The following is a 9,350-nucleotide window of genomic DNA, read 5'->3' on the forward strand; positions in this document are numbered from 1 at the left end:
GCAGTGTCCGGAGCAAGTATGGTGGGTCTGACACACCGGTGTTAATGTGTTCTTTTTTCCATTTCCAGAAGTGTATATTAAAGCCGGTTTGCAGCTAGGGTATCGATTTAATTATTTCATTCTAGAGAAGCTGCATGGTCATCAATGATGTCTGTTCTTTCAGGAACAGATACTACCTTCACATATAGTGAAAACATCTTCCACACAAAAGCGCTAGTATAAACAATAAATCTCAAAAACAGCCCTCCAGTTTAGTTGGGCTTCCTTATATTTACGCTCAAACTAAATCTGTATTTATTAATCACTCCCATCACCAGCTACTGCTCTCACTAAAGCAACACTACTAACAACCCAGTAAAACGCTACCTACGCAAATTTAGCTATTAAATTTCTCTGCTCAATGGCACATTCAATTTCGGTTATAATGCTTTTCAACGATGAGGGTTACAAAGGATTAGGATGAGAGCTGCACATCAAAATGCTAGAAGGAGAGAGAGAGAGAGAGAGACAGAGAGAGAGAAGACTGAGCAGAAGGAGAGTCCTGACAGCCAGCGGGAAAGGAGTATTACATTGAAAGAGGAAGTATGGGTACTGTCACAGCGTAATAATAACAAGATCAATACCGTCCTCACTTTGAGAAAACAACAACAGTCCCAGTGTGCCGGCAACCACATGAACCTCAATGCACTGCACTGTACGCATTGTCTACCTGAAATATGGCTGACAATTCGGTACACTCGGTGCACAGATTGTTGCCTTCATTCTACACTAACTTCCATCACTCAATCGAACAAAATACTACTGTCTGTTACTATAGTGCTCCTCTTGTAACCCTTAAGCCCCTGCCTGCGTCTCCTCTGGAACAGACATCCTCTCGTGCTGGCTTGTTCTGTCCATACTATGGCCCAGCACCACGCTGACCAGTAGTGAAGTCCCAATCTTTGGCCAGCCGGTGTGGCCGAGCGGTTCTATGCGCTTCAGCCTGGAACCGCGCGACCGCTACGGTCGCAGGTTCGAATCCTGCCTCGGGCATGGATGTGTGTGATGTCCTTAGTTCAGTTAGGTTTAAGTAGTTCTAAGTCTAGGGGACTGATGACCTCAGATGTTAAGTCCCACAGTGCTCAGAGCCATTTGAACCATTTTTTAAACCCAATCTTAGCTCCTCGGTGCACCAGCTCTGCAGAAGGCTTAGTGTTGTTGGCTGTCCACCAGCTGACTCCATACTCTCTACCTTCACTCCCGCCTTGGCCCCAGCAGCTCTCGCACCTAAAATGTGCGCGGGGGCCCGCCATCCGGCAGCACGCTATCTTGACAGGCCATCAAAATTCTACTCTGCCGCTTTATACGGCACACACCATTTACCGACCAAGTGGGTCACCCTTAGCAAATAAATTTTAAGTACACCAGCCACCGAACATCATAAATTGGATTGTGTTCATGTACGAACAATTGGAGTGAGAAGTGAACAAAAATGAAAAAATAAAAATGTAATGTTATGTGATTTGCAGATGAAATACAAGTCTGTGATGCAGGGGACTGGACCCTCTAAATATGGCAGGAATGTTACGCCACTGCTTTGGTACCTCTAACTACCTGCCAAGCTCACTGGAAGGCTGCCTACCACATTCCACTATTGAGGCTTCAAGGTACTGAGCTGCCGTGGTGGAAGCCTCTATCCTGAAATCAGAGCGAACTTTGTTACTATACACAGAGCCCTGTCACCTGCTACCATGGGTGGAATATTGTCGACGCAGCTTTCTGCAAGGACCGAGCTGATGCTGGGCCACGTGCAGACCCATTTCCATAGTGCCCAAAAGTGACATCCTCTCATAAAGGAGCTGGGTTGAATGCCCATAAATGCTACCCGCCCCAGCCATGCAATACCCATCGCTTACCGCAGCCAACACCAAGAGGTACTCCACACTAGCTGCCGACCGATACTACGACACTAGCCTGACTGGCCACGGTCTATATGCTGCATCTAGTCTTGTTGCTGCCTGGAGATGAACTTGTGTCTCGCAATGGGGGCCAACTGCTGGCTGTCATCTCTCTAAGACGCTTTCCAGGTAATCTCGGTTTGCAGTCCGCACTCAGATTCTGCGTCCAATACAGTCTCTGTCTGGTCGCTGCATCGGTGCCTAACGGCAGTGTCTCGTCTACACTGCAGTTTGGTACCACTGCTCGTTTGAGTTCGCCAGCTCTGACGCGGCACCGCGATGCCTAAGCACTGTCTCCGCTTCTCCCCTGGCCGGCTATCCGGCCTGGCGTCTTTCTGCCTGTGGCGCTCTCCTTCCACCGCTTGCTGAACCAAGCAAGCAACGTCGCCTGGGGCAACGTGCGCCACTTGGGCGGTGACTACTATAACTGTATGAATCCTGCTAAAAAAAACATGTTGTTTATGCTCTTCGCGGGTATGCTGCCGGATATGATCGTCTTCACTACACGATACTGGGCAATGGCCTTGCCGCAGTGGATACACCGGTTCCCGTAAGATCACCAAAGTTAAGCGCTGTCGGGCGTGGTCGGCACTTGGATGGGTAACCATCCAGGTCGCCATGCGCTGTTGCTATTTTTCGTTATGCCAATTGAGGAGCTGCTCGACTGAATAGTAGCGGCTTTGGTCAAGAATACCATCATAACGACCGGGAGAGCGGTGTGCTGACCCCCCGCCCCTCCTGTCCGCATCCTCTATGACACAGCAGTCGGATGCTTCCTCTGGTACTGCGCGCCGTGGAATTTGAATCCGCGCCAGACTTCATGGACGTCGAAGACCCATAGAGCTCTCTGCACCATCGCGCCTTAAGCTGTGGCGGCGCACGCCTCCTGGCCCGCTTTTAGTGTGGGGGGGGGGGGGGGGGGGGGGCACCACAGTGGAACACGTGGTCCCAGCGACGAACAGCGGCGCCCCCGAGAGCGCACTTAAGCGCCGGCCTCTCGCTCAGCCAGGATCTCCGGCGGTACTCTGCAAGGTTACCGCCTTTCGATTGTGCCATTCCAGCACTAATCGAAGTGCTAGGTTTTTCAGATGCCAGCCAGCCAGCCAGCAGCAGTAGCAGCAGCAGCAGCAGCGTTCCCAGTCCCGGTCCCGGTCCCGGCCAGCAGCAGCGGTCCCGGCCAGCAGCAGCGGTCGCGGCCAGCAGCAGCGGTCCCGGCCAGCAGCAGCAGCATCAGCGGTCCAGCCGGTAGCAGCCAGCCAGCCAGCCCTCCTGCAGCAGCAGCAGCGGTCCTGCCAGCCAGCCCAGCCCAGCCCAGCCCAGCCCAGCAGCAGCAGCAGCGGCGGCCCCGGCCCCGTCCGCTGCAGCGGCAGCAGCAGCAGCAGCTGTGGCATTCCTGCCACCCGTCGTCGCCGTCAGCGCCAGCGCCAGCAGCGTGGGACTCTGATCTTAGTCCGTCTTCGTCTTCCTCCATCTCCGTCTTCATCTTCGTCTGTCCCCAGTTTTTGTCCTTTCTTTTTCGTCCTGTGCGTTTTTGTTTCTCCCTGTCATGTCAGCCCCCACCACCTCTACCACCACAGCCATAGTTTATACTTCCCCCTCCGCCGCCACCACCACCATAACATGGTGTGCCCAGTCACACCCCCTCTTTCCATCCCGCCTCTTCTCACTCTCCCTTTGCCCTCGCTCTTTGTTGGCCCCTCTCCAGCTTCTTCCTCCCGCTCCTCTCCCTCTGATCCTTTCCCCCCACTCCCCCAGCCTGTCACTGCAGCTCCAGCTAGGGTGGTGGCTGGTCAGGCCACTGCCCATGCCCAACTCTCCCCATCGCCTTCGCCATCACTGCCACCACCGTCGCCATCACCGTCGCCTTCACCGTCACTCTCTCCGGCGCCGACTGCTGCGTCCACGCCGAACCTGCCCCTTCCCGCCACCTCCCTATAGCTCCCGTCCCTCATATCACCACCCACCCTTCTGCCGCCGTCAAACGCCCAAGTGGCACCACCACCTGCTCCGCTCCCAAAAAGGCCCCGCCCCGACCTCCTTCCCCCCCCCCCCCCAGGATGCCATGGATGTCTCCCTCTGCCTCCTCCTCCTCCTCCTCCTCCTCCTCCCCCCTCTTTATACAAATACCTCCTCTCCCATCCCAATCCTTCGCTTCTCGAGGCCCAGAATCTCTCCCTCCTCCTCCATCGACACTTCCCTGGTGCCCCCATCTCTCTCCTCACTCCCAGATGGGATTCCGTTCTCATCTCCTCCCCCAGCCCAACCCTCCATACTGACATCCTCTCCTGCCTCCCCATCACCCGTTTTGGTCCAAACGCCTCCCTCACCGCTGCTCCTTCTCCGTCTCCTACCCGCCAACCCCAACCCCCACGTCACCTGCCGACCCTCACCGCCGTGACCACTTGGCTTAGTCCGACGATCACGGTGGAGGAGGTGTTGGCGGAGCTCAAGGCGCATCCCACGCTGGAGATGCGGGCAGTCCGCCGCATTTTCAACTCGGCTGGCCACACCCGCCTTATGAGGGTTTTCTCCGAGGACACCCCCTCCATTGACCATCTCCTGATGGAGGGTGCCCTCCTCTTCAAACAGCGCTACAAGGTCGCCCCCTCCCGTTCCCCTCCTCAATCCCTACGCTGCCAGAGGTGTCTGCACTATAACGCACACCTAACATCCGAGTGCCGCGAGGCCCCCACCCGCCTGCATTGTAGGCAAGCGCACTTCCTCCGGCAGTGCCCTAACCTTCAATGCCCTCCATCCTGCAATACCTGCAATCTCCACCCATCCCACCTACTCCAAAAAGTGTAAAGCCCGCCCCCTCGGACCACTCCTGATCTCACCGTCCCTGTTCGTCCTCTGGACACCCCCACCCCTCCCGGCAATTCCCTTCGCCCACCCCCTACCGCTGAGGACATCATCAGATTCCTCACCATCGTCCTTCAGAGTGTTCATTCTTTTCAGTGCCCCCACACTCTCCAACAGATATCCCTCGCCGCCCATTCCATTTTCCAACTCAAAATGTACACCACCTACTCCAACAACCAGGCCCATTTCACCTTCTCCCGTCTTGACACCCTTGTCTAAATCCCTGACATGGCACGACAGCACCGTATTCTTTTCAACAATATCCGCTCCCTTCCCGCCAGCAAGAACCTCTTCCTACACACCCTTGCCACCCACCACTTGGATGCCTTCCTCCTCAATGAAACCTTCCTCCAACCCCACCACACCATCCACACTTTGGCCTATCTCCTCCACCGCTCTGATAAACCCCTCCCAATTGTGCGTGGTGGAGTTGCCATTGGTCACCACCGCCAGATCGCTGTTTGGCTGCAACCTCTCCTTCCCGACCCCACCGAACACCTGATCCTTAGTCTCTTCTTCCCTGGCCTTACCGTTACCTGCGCCACCATTTATGTCCGCCCTAGCGCCCTTATTCCCTTCGACTTCCTCTCCTACATTGCCCGTACCTTCTCCTCCTACATGATCGCTGCCGACCTCAACATCCATAGTCGTTCCGCCGCCCAGTTACGGCGGTGGCATCGGTTCCTCTCCTCCCTTCAAGGCGACCTCCTCCTCATCCCCCAGCATACCTGTCCTGAATCCAATTCCACTCCCAATGTTATCATTTCCTCCCCCAACCTCCTTGGCCGCATAACGGTGGCTGTCCTGGAGCCTATTGGTAGCGACCATCTCCCTGTCCTCCTCACCATTTCAGACGGTCGTCGCCCCCGCCCTGACCCTCGTCATGACCCTCCTCCTAAGTATGTCCATGACTATTCCTGTGCCAACTGCAATGCCTACCGGAATACCCTCTCCACCCAGGTCGATAGCCACCCCCTCACCTACCACCACCCTGACGATGTAACCCATGCCGCCTCCTTTCTCCAGCAGACCTTGTCTGAGGCCATGGAGGCCCACGTCCCTACTGTCGCCATCCATCCCCACCGTCCTACCTTACCCCCACAGGCCATCCTCCTCCTCCGTGAGTCCCGCCGTCTCTACCGTGCCTTCCGGACACACTACAACACCACCGGTAACTCCAGCGACACATTCGTAATTTGCTCGCGGCTAAGAAATGCAGGGACTGGTGACAGACATGCACCCGTTTAGATGCTACCCTTCCTATCAACTCGTCCCAGTTCTGGTCAGCCTTCCATCGCCTTACCGGAACTAAACCCTCCCCCTACTATCTTCTTCTCCATGATGATCACCCCTTCCCTGACCCCCTTAGTAAGGCTAATCACTTTGCCTCCTACCTCTCTGCTGTGTTTTCCATCCCCAATGATCCCCAGTTCGATTACTCCCTCTTCCCGGTTGTCCGCGATCAAACTGACACCTCTCTCCCTCCCCTCGCACCTGGTTTCCAGTACTTGGACAACATTGCACACACGGAAATCAATGCCCCTATCACTACACAGGATCTCATTGCTACACTCCGCACAAAACGGAACACCGCTCCTGGTCACGATCGTGTCACCTACCGTCACCTTCGTGAAGCTCTTGCCACTTTCCTCTCCACTCAGGCCAGGCTCTACAATGTAGTCTTGTCCACTGGTTACTACCCCGACCTGTGGAAAACCTCCCATATCCTGATGTTCCTTAAACCTGGCAAACCGCCGTCCGCTGTCTCCTCCTACCGTCCCATCAGCCTTACCTCGGTCTTCAGCAAGTTCCTGGAATGCATCCTCACCCGACGCATCTACCAGCATCTCCCCCAGCACTGCCTCCTTCCCGTTACCCAGTGTGGCTTTCAGCCGTCCTTCTCTTCCGACGACCTTCTCCCCTCACCTCACTCATCTCCTTTCCAACCAGCTTAATTCCCGTCGCTCCGTGATCTTCCTCTCCCTGGACCTCGAACGTGCTTATGACCGCGTCTGGCATTCCGGTCTTCTCTTCAAGCTCCAAACCTTCGCCCTTCCCATTAACTACGTCTGTCTGATCGGCTCCTTTCTCTCCCACCGTCCTTCCTACGTCACCATCCATAACACGGATTCCTACACCTTTTTCCCCTCCGCCGGTGTGCCCCAAGGCTCCATCCTCTCCCCCCTTCTGTACCTTTTGTATATGGCGGACATGCCGCCGCCGTCACCCCCCGTCCACCTTCTCCAGTTTGCCGATGACACCGCCTTCCTTGCCATTGCCCCCACCCTGCAGCGCTCCCAACACCTTCTCCAATCCCATCTTGACCGGTTCACCGCTTGGTGCAACCAGTGGTTGTTCAAGGTCAATCCCTCCAAAACCCAGGCGATCATTGTAGGCAAAACCACCCCTTCCTTCCGCCTCCTTGATTGCTATCTCACCATCTATGGCTGTCCTATTGCCCTCACTCCCACCCTTAAGTACCTTGGCGTCACCCTCGACCATCGCCTCTCCTGGACTCCCCATCTCCAGACAATCCAAGCCAAGGCACGCTCCTGACTCCATCTCCACAAGCTCCTTTCCGGCCGTACTTGGGGTCTGGACCCCTCCACCATCCTCCACACCTATAAATCCCTCATCCGCCCTAGCCTTTGTTACGCCCATCCGGCCTGGATCTCCGCCTCCCCTACCTTTTATAAATCCCTACAAATCCTTGAACGCCATGCTCTCTGCTTCGCCTATCGCATCCGTCTCCCCTCCCCCACGTGGATCCTGTATGATCTCATCCCCTTCCCCCACCTTCTCCTTTACCTTGAAAGGATACAGATCCTGTACACCTCCCGCAAACTCGATCCTCCTCATCCGCTTGTATCACCCATCCTCTCCCACCACTGCCCGCTGCCGTGCCTGTATTCTCACGTCCCACCTGGTCTCCATCTCTCCACCCTCCTTACCCTCTCCCAAGGTGGCTTCCGCCAAATCCCCCTCCCTGATGATGTCCTCTTCCCCTCCATCTATGCCTCCTACCAACTTTGATCCTCCCTCCCTCTTCCTGTGTCTGTTCCTTTGGGCTCCCTCCCTCCCTCCTCCCTCCCTCCTCCCTCCCTCCTCCCTTTCTCCCCACTCTTCCCCTGGGCCTCCCCTCCCCTGTCTCTCTACTCCTCCTCCCATCTCCTCAGCCATTGGCATCTTTGTTCTCCCCTCTCCACCCCCCCTCACCCTTCTTCCCCTCTTGGCAGGTCCCCGGACTCGCACACGCTACGTGGACTTTCGCGCGTCGGAGATCATCACCATCAGTGGCTCGTGTGTGTGACGTCGTTTTGTGTTTTTAGTGTCCGCCGTCCCGCTTCTACGTTCACTTGTGACGTCAGATTCATCAGTGTTATGTGCGCCGTGTTAACGTGTTTTCAGTGTCACTATCGTCGAGTGTGAACGGCTCCGTGTTTTTTGTGTATCTGTGACCACTCTTTTTTGCCCGTCACTTTGTCTTTTCTAATTCTCCATTCTGTGTACTGCTATTGTTACCACTATGGCTGAAGAGCGGCGTAGCATGCCGCTGACAGCCTACCTGATTGTTCAGGTATTAAAATAACAATAAAGGAAAAAGAAAAAAAAAGCTCAGCCAATCAGTCTGATCTCGCTTACATCGGTTTACACCTCGCTTTGCGATAGACTGCTTACTTCCTCGTTCGTGTACGAGTTTGTTGCCTTGTGACTCTGTTGTTCGGTCATGTTGTATTCGTTCCGTCCTACGTTGGTCGTGTCCGTCCTCTTCCGTTGTGTTGTTGTTCGCAGGCCTCTCTGCGGGTCCCGCCGCGCCTTCCGCCCTTGCTACCCCGCGACCGTCCTGGTCGCAGTTACAACGGTCCCGGTAGGCCACTCGTGGCCTGAAGACGGAGTGCTTTTTCACTACACGATATTTCGGCGATCCATCTGGCCGTCATCTTCAGGTGCGATCGCTGAGTACACAATCACGCCAGTACTGAATGAACATCAGGAACGGCGGCTCCTTTACACCCCGGTCCTGGCCACTGGGCCTGCGCGAGAAGCGGAAGAGCTGCCCCTTGCGAAGTGAAGAATTGCAGCGCCGTCGGCGGTAGAAACTGGCGAAAGTGATAAATCGCAGATTAAAATGTAGTTGTTGTTTTATGTCAGGTAAAATATCCGCTCCCGGTTTCTGAGTGGTCAGCGCGACAGAATGTCAATCCTTAGGGCCCAGGTTCGATTCCCGGCTGCGTCGGAGATTTTCTCCGCTCAGGGACTGGGTGTTGTGTTGTTCTAATCATCATCATTTCATCCCTATCGACGCGCAAGTCGCCGAAGTGGCGTCAAATCGAAAGACTTGTACCCGACGATCGGTGTACCCGACGGGAGGCCCTAGTCACACGACATTTACATTTCATCAGATAAAATAGTGTTCCATGTCTTGCTTAAAGGAAAACCTTTACCTCTATTAATAATCGTATTTCGATGGATTCCTTGGACACACAATCCCAGTAACGACAAGCCGGAACAATAATTTCCGTCTCTTTAAACGACATGTTATGCCCTTCA

General features: G+C 55.0%; 1 pseudogene; it reads left to right on the forward strand.

The window, feature by feature from the left end:
* The first annotated feature begins 2,451 nt into the window (after nt 1-2,451).
* LOC126485191 (5S ribosomal RNA) lies at nt 2,452-2,569 on the forward strand (annotated as a pseudogene).
* Nucleotides 2,570-9,350: the final 6,781 nt, after the last annotated feature.

Source organism: Schistocerca serialis, chromosome 6 (assembly GCF_023864345.2).
Source record: "Schistocerca serialis cubense isolate TAMUIC-IGC-003099 chromosome 6, iqSchSeri2.2, whole genome shotgun sequence".
NCBI lineage: Eukaryota > Metazoa > Arthropoda > Insecta > Orthoptera > Acrididae > Schistocerca > Schistocerca serialis.